The sequence below is a fragment of the Pipra filicauda genome, unplaced genomic scaffold (assembly GCF_003945595.2).
Source record: "Pipra filicauda isolate LSUMZ 115617 unplaced genomic scaffold, ASM394559v2 scaffold49_size4853605_pilon, whole genome shotgun sequence".
Taxonomy (NCBI): Eukaryota; Metazoa; Chordata; class Aves; order Passeriformes; family Pipridae; genus Pipra; species Pipra filicauda.
The window spans coordinates 2,109,386-2,124,497 of NW_024104642.1; the positions used below are offsets into that span (position 1 = coordinate 2,109,386).

Consider the following 15,112-nt stretch of genomic DNA (forward strand, 5'->3'; position numbering starts at 1 on the left):
AATTTGTGGGGAATTTCAAAGATACAGTATTACACACTTAAGGAAGATGGCCAAAAAAGGTACAGGGGGTTTAGATAAGGGGAAGGGAAGCCATAGAAGAATCAAGTCAGCTAAGAAAGTGTAGGTTACAAGGTATATGTTACATTTTACAGGAGTCAAAGTAAGAAAGTATTAAGGCACAGACAGAGGTGGGAGGTGAGGAAAATTTTGAGTGTCATACAAGAATAGATCATGGGAAATTTTGGTAGCAATCTGAATATGAAAAGCAATGGAGATATGACATATGGCTTCTGTTGCCCACCACACTGATGAGAATGAATGTGATAAATAGTAACAGAATGACAGAGCAGGAAAGTATGTAGGAACAACATGTAATTTTGACACTGGAAATACCCATAAAATAGCTACATTGAAATAGCAGAGTTCAGGAGAAAACTGTTTTATTTTGTTGTACAACATTTACTTCCTGAGTTGTAAGACCACCAACGTGACAAATGGCTTGGTTCATCTAACAGAAAATTCTATTAAGGGTACGAGGAGGTGTCACAGCAGATCCTTTAGTGTTTTTAAAAACCAGTATTTTCTCAGACAACAAGCAAACCAAGAAGCACAACTCCTGGCCTGTGGTAGAGCTGACAGATGTGCATAATTTCGAGTAACATGCCTTTATTCTATATGTCCAGCAATACTGCTGTAGAGCTGAATGAGAGAGATTATTTGTGGCTCCAGGCTCATACAGTCAGCTTAGCATCATAAAGAACACAACAAGATGAGGTCTGCAAATTGGAAAGTTCAGTCTGGGCACTGGTTTTTTTTTTTCAAGTGGATACATAATCCTCATTGTTTGTCATTGATCCTGTCTTAGTCAACAATTGAGACAACATTTCAATCTCAGGTTCCTGAAGTTCAGAGGTTTATAGCCTTCTGATCAGAAAGACACGCTGCATGGAATCTTTTCAAGTGCAAGATTATTTAACATGGTCAAAATAACCCCTCTTGGGAATGTGAAACTAACTTTTATGCTTTGCTTAGAAATATTTTGGTTTGGTTTTGCTTTTTTCTTTTTTTTGGTACCTGCATGACTCAAATCCATTTTTAAAAAAGAAAACAACATTTAATCCTCACCTGTGAAGACATGGGTAGGTGGAGCAAATGAAGATAAAAATGTAAGATTTAAGAAAGGACCACAAAATCATATTATACTAATCTTACTTCCTGTGCAGTGAAGTTCATGGAACACACTCCACTAATTCCTGCACTCAAGTGATAGAATCACAGAACAATTTACACTGGAAGGAAACTCTGGAAGTCATCTGGTTCAAACCTCACTTCCTTAAAAGTCTAGAAAACAATACTGCAACACTGTGTAACAACAATTTAATAAAGTTCAATGGGAGATCTACGAAATGGGAGGGTGTTAATCTCAGTTCATTCCATGCACTGACAAGCACCAAGGCATTTGTGACCAAAAATCTGTTCAGTATTCATAATGGAGGTACATTCCTTGCAATGACATGGTGGACAAGGGATGCGAGCTATCCAGTCTTCACCTTAAATTCTGGTTTCTTTTTAGGTAGGCAACCACGTGCTGCTGCTGGACGTGTTTTTCTGTTGTCTTTAGGCAACAGCAAACAATCTATTCTTCCTGTCCCACCTCTGTGAGTCATCAGGATTTACTCACTGACCTGTCTCCTGAAGTGGGTGTCCTTTGAAGCTGCACGTAGCTGTGTGTTGTTATCTAGATGACCTTCTAATTTGGGCGCCATCAACAGCCATTCTTGTTACTTTGGTGCTTCTACACCTATTCAATCCCAATTCACACCAAACAAGGTTTCCATTGCAATTCTCAACAGCAGTAAAGACAGGTCTGAAGGGCCTTGTCCATTTTAGTTTTGAATGTCTCCAGTAATGGTGGAGGGTTCACAAACCCTCTGGGCAGTGACTTGCAGTGAAGAATGCACTCATACGCCTGTTAGCTCTTTCACCATTCAGGGGGCAGATCCAAGACAACCTCTCATACCAAGCACATTGCTACCCCACATACAAAGCAAACACAAGATGATAAGAAAAGTTTTCAAAGCCACACAAGGAACAGTAAATTTGAGAAGTTTGACAGGCATTGACATCTACCTGTGGTCAGTACAGATCACAGAGTTGCTCTAGAGAAACAAAGCCAGCTGAATACCCACTTGGTTTCCATAATCCCCAACTAAAGAATACGTGCTTGGAAATGTTGGCTACTGCTATATGATTTACTAAATCCTCCCTCAGGCTGTTTGGCAGATGACATTTTGCCTCTTACCTAGATGGAACTGCCAGTTGTGTCCTAGCTTGGGGTCTAGTCATCCCTGAGGGTGGTAACCTCCTCTCTACCTCTAAAATGAGGCTGGCCTTTAAGGGAGAGCCCTCAGTTTTAGCAGAGGCACCTAGTGCAATTTCCATATGTGTGTCTTCATCTTTAGGATTCTATTCAATGCACATTCTCGGCACTGTGAATGAACACCAAAAGAAACATACAACCGAAACTGACTGTTGAGTACTTTTGTTTGAATCACACATGAACTGCAATATCAAATAAAGATAAAATTTATGTGTACATATTTGAACACAAATGATCACCTTTTCAGGCATTTTTCTTAATAAATTACTTTTTTGATTGTTCTGATTTTCAAAAGCAGGTCTAACATACAGTCCATTTTCCAGGGACTGTGTGTTGTTGAAGGATAAAGTGTGTTGCTTCACACTTTATCCTTCCATACTTCTAAATCAGTTACTATATATTGGGAAAAATGCAAGATAATTGCAATTTTCACATTGAAAATGAGCACTACTATATCTTCATAAAAGAAAGCATAACAGGTAAAACATTTTTGCTGGTGACTGTGGTTCAACTGGAATAAAACACTGCATTTCTGAAAATGCAGAAGAAAAGAAGTGAAAATATTCAAGGCCAGTTTGGATGGGGCTTTGAGCAACTTGGTACAGTGGAGGGTGCCCCTGCCCTTGGCAGGAGGGTTGAAACTAGATGACCTTTGAGGTCCCTGCCAACCCAAACCATTCTGTGATTCCATGAAAAGTAGCTCAATATATTTCTTTGAACGTTACATTAATAAAGTAATGATTTAACCTACAGGTGGCATCTGTACAATAATATCTAGCTGGATAATTTTATCTACCATTTGAAGAAAATTTATCAGTTGTAGTTATGCTCTACAATCAGTACTTGAAAGGGAGTGACACACATACAAACACAGACATTCCCTGCCTGTAAGCCCACTTCACCAGAGGACACAAGATGTCTCTATTGAAAAGCTGATTCAAGACTGAAGAAAAGAAAGGTTTAACAGAATTACCAGGGAGTTACTTAAATAAAAGAGAAGCTTCGTTTAAACAATTTAAAGCTGGGACACAATGCCATTATCACAATGCCGTGTATTAATTATTATGTTTGCTCTTTCCGGCCTGTCACAATGATGAACAATAATGACTGCACAGTGTGAGACATTCACCAGTTAGCTAATTCACCCAGTCTAGGCAAGGGATCAAAGATGTTTCTATACTGTCTGTTCCTTAACGACAGCCCTTTTTGGTTCCAAATGTAATGAAAAGAAATCCTAGAACTGGAGTGACTCGTGCACATCTTGCCTGTCAGAGCCTAAAAGCCAGCTCTGGGAACACAATCACCACAACTCTTAACTTCAGTCTTTGCAGGGCAGCTGGCACTGTGGAGAGGCAGAGAGCAGATCTATGACTTCAGTTGCCTTCCTCTCAGCCCTCCAGTGGACCGTCTCTAGTGTGTTAGTGTCAGTGCCATTCTTTGCTTGTATGAAAGAAACGACGGGGGAAAAAAAACAATCCAAGTTTCATGGACATCTGGAGTTGTACACGGGAAGTGAGCTTTGTCAAGTGTCCTCGCTGGAACCAGTGGGTTTAGCTGAACAGACCCCCAATATTTTCCCATTTCCTATCAACACAATTCCCTGTGGTTTCCCCATTATCACTTTGCTCATCAGTGAATGTATGATGCTTGCTGTTTGCTGCCTGGCACACTGCATTTCTTTTTGCAGATGGGTGAATAACCATTCATATCTCTGACTAGAGTCTTTCTTTTGCTAGAGATATGCAACTGGATTTGTGTGAGGCAGCTGCTCAGTATTTGTGTGCCAGTTAGAGTGGCCTAGTATGTCATGGTGGACAAATGACGTCAGTTCTGGAGCAGGCTTCACAGGAACTGTGCCACGGCTTAGTGCTATGAATGCTGATGAAATTGCTTTCCCAAGATTTGTTTCTTCTCTCAGAACAATATGATCTTGCAATATATGGGTTCAGTTTGATTTTTTTTTCTGTGAGTCTTTCAGGCTTTGCCCATTGTCTGAGTGCTCCGCACTCCTTCAGTGTATTCTCTAGAAAATTTGATATAAACATTTCAGTGTGTACTGGTAGTGCAAAATTAGGTATTTTAACAGACATACTGTCAGGGTAGAAATTCATTCTCATCCACATGTCAGTCCAGAAATCCCACTCATAATTCATATTTCTTCCTGAAAGACCCTTAGCTTTCATATTCCCTACCATAAAAAAGCCCAAACCAAAACAAACAAAAACCCCCACAAAACCCAGCAAACCACTTCAATCCATTGTGACTCAAAACTGATGCCAAATAATATTAATCTCCTTCTCTGGAATTTTCTGACATACCCTACTTGTTGCACTTCTATCTGTTTAGATACTATATTGTGCACAGGAAAGTTCATATTATTGTGTCTTGTCCATGAAAGGTATTGCTAACGTTTGAACAACAAATAATGAATCGAATCCATCAGCTACATTAACTGTATTACTGTAACACACACATAAACATTTGAATTTTAATTTTATGCATATACAAACATAAAAGCAAATGTTCACTGAAGTTGCCCTTTGTCAACCCTCCAAACATCCCCAAACAAATGCAACTCTTCAAACATGATCAGAGAAGCTCTGGGCCAGCAGTAACAGGGTGATATGAACCTGACTTTTCAATACAAACAGCTGTGTGCTGATCACTGTGTATTTTTTATTTCCCAGGAGTTATTATTTCTCATAGCATTATTTCTTGCTTCTTTTTGCTCTTTATCTCTCTTTGGCTAACACTGTTGATGTGTGAACAGCAAAATAAAATGTATAGGACAACTCTTTGGAAGACCTTTAAAAAAATTAAATCTGTGTTCCAGTGAGGTTGGCTTTCTTCACTCACACAGACAGGATCAAAAGTGAAATAAAGGGGTAAAAAAACTAAGACTAGAGACCTAATACTGCTATTGAAAGGGGTGCAAAGTGGTACAGCATAAAGGAGGAGGCATCGACTATGCAGCAGGATTGTTTATTACAAGTTACTATTTTACAGTCAGTGGACAGATACTTTTTTGGACATGAATTATGTCCACAGTTGCACTTTACTGATCATACTGTGTGAAATTGTTTCTCTTCCTAGAGCAACAGGCAAACAAAAGGTGACAGGGCTGAACTTTTTGTACAGTAATTTACAGCACTGTATGCAGGAAATTTCCACACATGTATCTGTGATGTCAATTTATACCCTTGGTCTGGCCGGCAAATGTAAATATACATGTACATATATTTGCATAATTTTAAACATTCTAGCTCTCTTGAGAAGGTAGCGTGTATAAATGTGTGTCTGCACATGTATGTGGACTAGAACTACAGAGAATTTACCCTCTCAAGAGACCTACAGGATTCTAAATACACACATATGCACTATATGAGCTATCTATATAAATGAGTGAGGGAAGCATCATATTAATATTATTAAAACTGAAAATTAATTAAAAAACTGACAGAACTGACATTTCATGAATAATTCTACTTTACTGAAACAGAAAAATAGGCAGATGACTTAATTTTCAACACAGCATGAAGTTCAGAAGGCTGTTCAATTTGTTCATAGCCATATCTGAATATCAAAACTGCATTTATATAAGAACCATGCCAGAAAGTTTCTTCCTATGTGTAATTGTGATATGCTTCCCTCCCCCCAGTCCCAAAGTCAATGAGAATTCGTATTTTAATAAATCTATGTCAATATTCGCTACCGAACCCTTACATTTACACCAGTGAACACACTGAAAACTATCCTCAAACCCTAAAAACCACACTTCAGCAAGAAGCAGATGTTTTGGCCAAGTTACAATATATTCATAAAACCAATTTTCTTAATGCAAATGCTGCCAGATCCATTACCACAGCACACTACTGTAGGACAAACTATCTTGGGAGATATACCAGGGAAAGGTAGGGAGGCACAACTGCACTTAATGTTTCTCTATTTCAGGCTTATAAAATGCTTTAACTTGCCTGTTAGATGGCATGGTAGTCATGTAAGAAAGTTTAATTTATTCTTCAGAAGCAGATGACACAAAATTTACCAAAAACTTGCTTCCTTTGGGATTTTTGTGGGATTCATCAGTACGCAATATTATTACATCACTTTTACATCACCTGCACACCACAAATTTTCAGCTCTGACTTGCTCTTTCCAACTCTTGCAAGAACTGTTTCTCTATTTTCCCATTCAAGAAAGCATCCTTCTTTGGATCCCTACCTGAGCACATGTACAAGTCTCTATATGCTTAAGTTTCACTGAAAGTAGATGTATGCTTAAGTGTGATCCTATTGTCTTAAGACGATATTTTATATTCTAGGATATGATTTGGCAAAATACAACATATAAAACAGAAGTGTGATGCTTGAGAAAGTATTTTGGTGAACTTCCAGGGACTTACCTGCCAGCTGCCAAGCTGGCTTATAGTTTTAGGCTCAATCTATTCATCCATCCATCACCAAAAGGTCTGAATGACTGATAACAAAAACAGATGAATCATCGATGGTATGCTCTCTGTTCTCTCTTTGTCCTGTGGGAGACATGGTATTTGACAATTAAGTTTAATATTTCAGGCTAAGAAAAACTTACAGTATAAACAGGGCAGTTTTATCTTACTGGATAGATACTCGTACCTAATTTTTAAAAGATAGAGTGGGCTACAAATGAAATTTTTCATTGTTAGCTGATCTTTAAATGAGCAGGTACTCATGCCTATCATTTTGAGTGTAAAATACCACCTAATGGCCAATGAAGAATAACATAAGCTATACAGTCAGAAGGTGCTCTCCTTTTTGGTCTTTTCACATAGATCTGACTAGTAAGATCATATTTCATTTCCATAAACAAGTGTTATTCAAAGTGTCAACTTTGAGCTTAATAGCACAAACATCAAGGACTTAATCTCAGAGACATATTGGAAGGAAAAGACAACTTCTAGTCTGCCATGGAGATGTCAGAGAAGAAAGGAGAAATACATTTGAATCTTAAAAAATGCAGAGAACACTTCCAGCTATCAACTTTTCTCAAGTGATACAAATAAAATGAGGAATTAAGAAAATTCAAAAAGCATTTCTCTTTAATATTTAAGCACTTTCTAGCTGCACTGTTACCATATCAGTTCGCTATAGACAAAGCTATGACAATTCACGTAAGCTGGGTACCTAACTCACACTGTGAATGAAGCACGTAGATCAAAAATTCACAGCCTTTTCTCCACTAATACCTGCTAAAAGGGATTATCCAATAGGTATGTTTTAAATGAGAGGCTGAGAAGTAGGCTAATAAATTTTTTCACCTTTGGACTTGAAGGAAATATAAAATAACTTCTGATAAATTGTATAGATTACACAAAAATTTGGCAGAAAATTAAATATCTAAGAGGACAGGATTATTTAGCAAACTGGGCTCATTCAAACAAAATGCACCTGAATACAACCAGATACAGAGATTCGAATTATCAAACCAGTCCCTGAGAATGGGGAACAATTTAATGGAAAACAACTAAACTGAAAAAATACAAAATCATAGAATAGAACAGTTTGGATTGAAAGGTACCTTTAAAAGTCATCTAGTCCAACCCCCTTGAAATGTGCAGGGACATGTAGAAGTCACAGAGGACAAATCATTGAGTATCAGATCATGGCAACATGGATTTAGCAACATGGGACAGTTGAGGAAGGAAACATAGCTGGGTTCTACCTCTAGATACCATTACCTTTTATGCTGCAGTGAAAGTCAAACGAAGATATTTTGTACAGTTCTGATGTTCACATTCTATAAAGGACATTGAACGACTGGACAGTTTCTCACAGAACAGTGAGATCAGTCACAAAAAAAATATTCAGGAGCTGAATAAAACTCCTTCATGTGAAGGCTTTAAAGAGCTCAATCTGTTTAGTTTGCCAGAGAATGAGAGGCAACTTGATTACAGGAATAAAGCACCAGGTACAAAAGCGCTCTTTGATTTAGTGGACACAGTAAAATGTCTGTAATACGCTGAAAACAAATCCAAGAGCATTACAAAACATCAGCATTCCAATGAATATATGTATTACAATACAGTTTTAGTCATACAACAGCACATCATTTTCTGCCACAGGAAGCTTCATTGAGTGTGCAGTATAGTCGGTTATTTAGTGAATTCTTTGTTTTATTCTCATTGTTTAATTTGTGGCCCTGCAATTCATTCATTGTACTATGTGAACCTAGCACCAAACACATCATTGTTCACTTTTTTTTACTTTCATTTAGTTGTCACTTTAACAGCATACAAGTATAACTCAATGAACTACAAAAGATCCAGGAAGATAAAAGCCCTCATTACACACACGTTATACAACAGCCCACATGGTGATTCAAACACTACCCAAAATTTCTGCTTAAGGTGTTTACAAAACTCTAGCTAAATAAACTACATATTTGCAATAGCCGTAGATGCACTGGTAAGCCTTAACAAGCTTTTTTTCAAGAGTTACTTGGAGGAATTGTTTGAAGAGTGAAAAGCCAATATCAGCTTGAGTTTTGAGTAGGTTTGTTTTCAACAGAGAATACTACTATGGAAATACTCCAGGTCCCCCATCACGTATTGGGAGACAAATCCTTCTGCAGGTTCTTGGTAAACATCTGCAGGGTACCTCCTCAGCGGTCAAGCCATACTTTCACATAAAGCTGTGCCACAGCAGAAGCTTCAAGGTCAGATGCTTTTTCAAGCAGACTCTCATCACTGCTTGTGAGTCACCAAGGGGGGAATATTTTCTTTCCGTTCACAAGAGAACATCTCTTGCCTGAGTACATCCATCCGAAATGTGAGTTTTCTTTCTTTGTCATGAACTGCCTGCCAAGATGAGTTCCCCTGCCTGGAACACCACCTGCCCTGGAACTATTATGAAAAGGTTTGGGTTTCTAGACCAACACCCTTTGCCACAGATATTGCCAATGAAGCCTTGAAGGCTTACAAAAGGGGGTCTAAAAGAAGCCTTCAGCACCTCACTGGGCCATCCACTGTGAGGAACTGATGCACACAGTCTAATATCTACAGACTTTCCTGTCTGGGTCTCCACCAGCCTGTCCCTTTCCCTTCTCAACTTGACTCCTCCTACCAGTCCCAGGTAACTCTCCCACCATGCCCCTTGACTCCAGGGCTACATCTCCATCATGGACCGCACTTCAAACCCCACCTTGTTCCTCACTGCAGCTCTATATACCTTCAGGTTTTCTCAAATCCAGATTGTCACATCCCTTTCTTTCTAGCAGGCTGCCATTTCTGCAAATAACTTGGGCAATCCCTAATTAAGATAGTAAAGCCGAGAGATAAAACAGTCTATTCCATTTCTTTCCCCAATTTCTGAATATGGCAACACCAGTGGTAGTAATCTTTATAGATGCCACTTTCAAAATGTGATACATATCTACAAAACACCTGTGAACCTGAGTCTTTCAGGGAACTACAACTTTGTAACACTTTGGTTAAATTTCCTGGAAATGGCAAGAAGTATCAGACAGAACCTAAATGAATTTGAAGTCTGCTCAACACTTCAGAGATAGAACATCTCAGGTTTTCACACTACCTGGACTAAACTTTAACTGCTGCTGTGTTATTTGAACTTTTACTGAATGTTTATGTTCACCCACCTACAGTGGAAAAGATAAAATGGGAAAAGGAAAGGTATGCTGAATTATGGCATTGATTATGCCTAAAATCCTGCTACATCGTCTCTGCAGGAAAAACAAGCTGAATGAAACACAGAGGATTGGATTTTAAAAATTTTAGAGCTGTAGTAGGTTAAAAGCTGCACATATTGCACTTCATCCGTCTTTGCAAATGAATTTGAAACCTACATTTTGAAGATGCTCGAGCTCTTTGCATCTTACCACAGCACTCTCACACTTGCAAATGTTTTCTTTATACTAGAAAGTCACAATTGTCGTGTGTTATACACTGTGACACATAAGGTCCACACTATATTACTGTCAGAACAGCAGTTTATATTGGATAGGTAATGCTTCAGCACACAATGTATGCAAAGGCCACAGGAGAATTTCCTGAGCTTTGCTCTCCAAGGATCCCTAATACTCCTTAGCAACCTGTCTGGAAGGACTGAAATCACAACCTCTAGGCAGCAGTCCCTGTATATTTGAAATAGTTGCTGGCTACAGCAAGCACACGTACATCTCCAGAAAAAAAAACATCTAACAGCGAGTCATCACACCTGGGATATAGACAAACATGTTAGACTGAGGACAGCAAGAGGAATACTGGCAAACAGACCCCTGCAGTGGCCTTATATCAGTGCACAGAGTCCACAGCTTTAGAAAATGCTTTCATGAGAATTTCAGAACAGGCTTCTTATAAACCCAGTGTGGACTGAAGAACACCAGAAAGGTGTGAAATAACTGAGAGATCTTAGCCTGAGAGACTAAGATCTAATTGTTAGAACACTTTAGACCATCAGAAACCCTTATGTTTGTCAGGCTCTATTATGGGATGTACTGTCTGTACTGAATTATTGTGTTCTTTCCTGATACTGTCTCAGCTGCTACGTTGTTTTTACCTCTGATAAACTTCATCTAGTGGAGTTCGCAATTGTTCCACAAGGAACAATTTCAGGGCTGAAATGCCACTTGTTAGCGTAACTATATATATTTTACTTATCCTTTTTGCCTTTAAGGCAAGATCGTACTGAGTTTTGATAGTTCTCATTCTCTGCATGCAGCTAAGGGAGTAGAAGTGTCCGGGTCTTTATTATACACAGTTGACCTTTTATTTCCTGCTAGGTGCATTCAATTTCAGATAGCCCAGAGTATGGTCTTGAAATGCTATTTTCCATCATGCTAAACTCATCTGAGGTCTCCATTTTTACACATCTAACAAACTCAAGAGTTTTCTTTCCAGTGTTGCATGGAAAAACAGAGGTCATTCAGAAGGTTATGACTTTTTCAACAGAACAACTGTTGTGACACTTTGGAAAACAGCAAAGGATAAGCACTTATAAACACTGGGCAAACCACTGCAATGAACATATCTGAGAAATTCCACCCTTTTTTTTTGTTGTTGCTGTTTTTAATAAACTACATCTGAATTCCACTGCATCTACCACTACATTACTAGTTTAAATTTTATATTGAGAAATGTTTCAACTTTATTAAGCCTCATTTAAAACTTAATTTCATTTATACATCCTTTGCAAGAGAAGCCTGTCTCCATTTTCTATGCTACTTGTATTCATGATTGCTGAAGATTGCTGTATCTTCTCCTTCCACTATTTTCACATCATTTACTTAAATGGTATTGGTAGCTCCACTTAACATTTCACTTATATGCTTCTCAAACTTCTTCCAGTCAACGTGTAGCCTTTGAGTTCTGATGCCCTGATACTACCTTATGCATAGAGTTTAAGATCTCTAATAATCTGATATTTAGACTACATATTCCCTAAAATGTCAATTCTTGTCCACCCACTCAATAACTATGATAGCCACTCTCCTCATCTCACATACTATTTCCCTTTTTCCCCTTGTTCACATTCAAGAAGATTCCCATCTAGAATATGCTGCTGGCTGCATACAAGTCACAGCACAATTTTGCCTTGCCTCGCTATCTAGTTTATTTCCTAAATCACTCAGCAACGAACCATAACGATTGCTCCTCAGGACCTCATCATGCAGGGTCAGCCGTTCTGTTATCACTGGGAAGTTCCTCTGAATTTTAAACTTCTGCTGAAATGCGTGGTTATTCTTACAGCCAACTACTATTCGGATGTTATTGATTGCAGCCACCACAAGCATTGCTCAGGCAGATGACCTGCTAATGACCTTCCCATCCACTCTCTGATATTAGTAGGTGAGGACTGCTAACTCTTGCCTAACCTTGGCTGCAGGAGATAAGCAAATGTTTATCACCTCTACCATCTTAGACTCTGACTCTGAAAGCTACACTCATTTTACCTAAAACCCTTCGGTACACTTACTCCTAGAAACAAGCAGTGATTTTTCTTGTTTATGTATAATACCAATCCTTTATATATTTTTTTCCCAAGTGGCGCATTTTAAAACTATTATCCTATTTATCATTACTTCATAAAGCTGAAGAAATGAAACTTTGCAACCCCAAAATTTCCAGGTGGTCATTTTTTATATATATACCACAACCACCAAAACTATTATTATTATTATCATCATCATCATCATCATCATCAAGGGATAACCTCAAGGGACGAGGAGAAGCGCTGTCCCCGGTGTAGAGGGCGAGCCGAGCCCACTGGTTGCCGCCCGGGGCGCGGAGCCCGCCCGTGCCGTCCCCTCCCGCCGCCGCCGCCCCGGCCAGCGGGGGGTACCCGGGGGGAGCCGCACCACCGCCGCGGCCAACTCGGGAAGGGGCCGCCCGGGGCGTACCTGCGGCTCCCCTCCCGCACCCCTCCCCGCTGTCCATCGGTTGCCACAGACGCGAGCAGAGGGAAGGACGGGCGGACGGACGGACGGACGGACGCCTCCCCCTCTCCCCCGCAGCCGCCGCCCGGCCCGCGGGGAGAGACCCTCTCTCCGCCGGCGGCAGGTCCCCGAGCCTCGCCGTCGGGCATCCTCTCGCCCCGTACCTGTCGCGGTGTCCTCGGGAGAGGGATCCGCGTCCCCCCGCAGCCCCGGCGCGGCAGCGGGCGGCCGGGCTTTGTTACTACTCGGAAGAGCCTCGGCTCAGCGCCGTCGCTATAGAAACTGGCTGCGCCTCGAACAGACACCGGCGAGTGGCGGGAGGGAGGCGGGAGCCGGGCGGAGGTGTGGGGTGAGGAGAGAGCCGTTCATTCAGGAATATCTTGGCCTTTTCCTCCTCCTTCGCCTCCGCCTGCAGCCAGCCCCCGGCACCGCCCAGCCCGGCCCGAGGGTGGGAAGGCGCCTCGCCGCCCTCACCTTAACCCGCATCCCTGGGCTAGGATGTGGCCCCTTGGCTCAGAGCACCCCCGCCCCATCCTTGCCACCTCCTCAGGGAGACTTGCCCCCAAAACGCACACAGAGGTACACTCACACTCCGAGAGCGGACCTCAGGGCAGCGAGGACCTAAGGAGCACCCATACCGTGAAATGTCCGGAGCTGACCTGCACTCCCGCTCCTGCCCCTCCCTGCCTTTGCAGCCCGTTTGATCTCAGAGCACCACCACAAAACCCCGACAAAGCCGGGACCAAACTTTTTTAGCAACAGCTTTTCATTTTGTGAAAGTGGTTTAGCTCCACATCCTCAGGTGAGGAACTGCTTTTGTGCGAGAACTTGCTGCTGGAACCCCTTTGGACGGCAGCTCGTGGTTGCTGAAGATCCAAGGATTCAGTAGGGTTCTGAAATTCTGCAGAGTATTTAGTATGATGCAGCAGACCCTAAGGGTTGAGGAGGTGTAGGGCCCACTGCCCTGGGCGCTGTGCAGGCAGCAAACGGGAAGGGAAACATGGGCTATGGGAAGGAAGAGGAGGGAAAGGCTGAGAATTGATCAGGGTAAAGTGGCCAGGTGGGTGTGAGTTATCATTGTGTTCTGCCAATTTTTAGATTTAGGGTCTTCCTTCTGTTATTTTGAGTCTAGGGAGTAGCATGTTTTCCTACAGCAACAGCCTACGGCGTGTCATGAATGTTCATCTTCACATCCTTCTCCCTGCTTGGCACGACTGACAAAAGCTGAGGCAATCCCTCCTTTCTTCTTCTTTTCCTCCTCCACTGGAGGTCCAGTCCTATCAGTTTGTTGAATCTATTCTCTTCTAATTTCTCTGCCTGAAACACTCTTATTCTCTCTCTCAATAGTAGTAAAGTTGATAAAACATCCTTCAAAGTGCAAGATGGATCTCCCCTTTTCTCTTTCCCTGGTTTGTATTGATTAAACTGGACTTTTTAAGTTTGCCAAACAGAAGAAGCCCAACATGCAAGGAACAACTCGGAGGCTGCATTATCCATCTCAGCTACTGCTAAGCTACAGGGGATGACTATTAAGTATCAGCACTGCAAGTCACTGTGAGTTGATGAATCTGCGCCAAGAGCTGCTGGCACACTGCAGAAAATACTCTTTAGGAAGAGTTTGCCAAAGACAAGAAAGACCCCCACTAGAGCTCTTCACAATACAACGTGGCTTACAGCAGAGCTGCTGGCAGACCTTAACACAGCCAAATGACAATGATGGCACAAATGAGGGAGAGAGAAGGTTGGGTACAAAAGACAGGGGGTCACCACATATCTATCTATCTAATTGAATGCTAAATATTAATTCTAGAATTTAAAAAAAAAAAAAGTAAATCCAGTCAGAGCATAGCAGAGCTTATTTTTTTGTTTGTTTTACCTTATAGTGAATTTGCTTGCTCTGAAGTGGAAAGAGTAACATTAGAGAAGTGAAAGATCTGCCACATGCTGGATCTCATAGCATAGGAGAAATTCTGCTCATTTTTTCTGATATAAAAGAATGCTCACATCCTTTTAATCAAATGGAGTATCAATATTCATAACAATTCAAACAACTATAGTTTAAAAACCCCCTAAGATGCTGCAAAGCAATTCATATTACAAAATCTTTTAGAAGAATAAGAATGCTTTTTAACTTAAGGTGCATTTAGAGAAGAGAGTTGAGCAACATAAACGTTGCACAAAGAAATGGTCATTGTTTTGACAGCAAGAAATGCAATGCTGTTGCTATTCTGCCTATTCATTTTTCTTACAAAATAAATTCATAACACTTTCTCCCAGGTGGAGGCACAGGAAGAGATAGAAAAA

The 15,112-nt window shown here is 40.8% G+C and overlaps 1 protein-coding gene across 5 annotated transcripts in view; it reads right to left on the minus strand.

Moving 5' to 3' along the window:
- The window catches only part of RNF182 (ring finger protein 182), a 30,167-nt gene extending 17,036 nt beyond the window's left edge, over nt 1-13,131 (minus strand). For all 5 annotated transcript variants that reach the window (XM_027748334.2, XM_027748332.2, XM_039386678.1 and 2 more), the window contains exons 1-2: nt 12,973-13,131; nt 6,783-6,911 (exon numbers count right to left, since the gene is read on the minus strand). The gene's annotated coding sequence lies outside the window, so the exon portion shown is untranslated. The remainder of the gene's footprint in view (nt 1-6,782; nt 6,912-12,972) is intronic.
- Between the last annotated feature and the right edge of the window lie 1,981 nt (nt 13,132-15,112).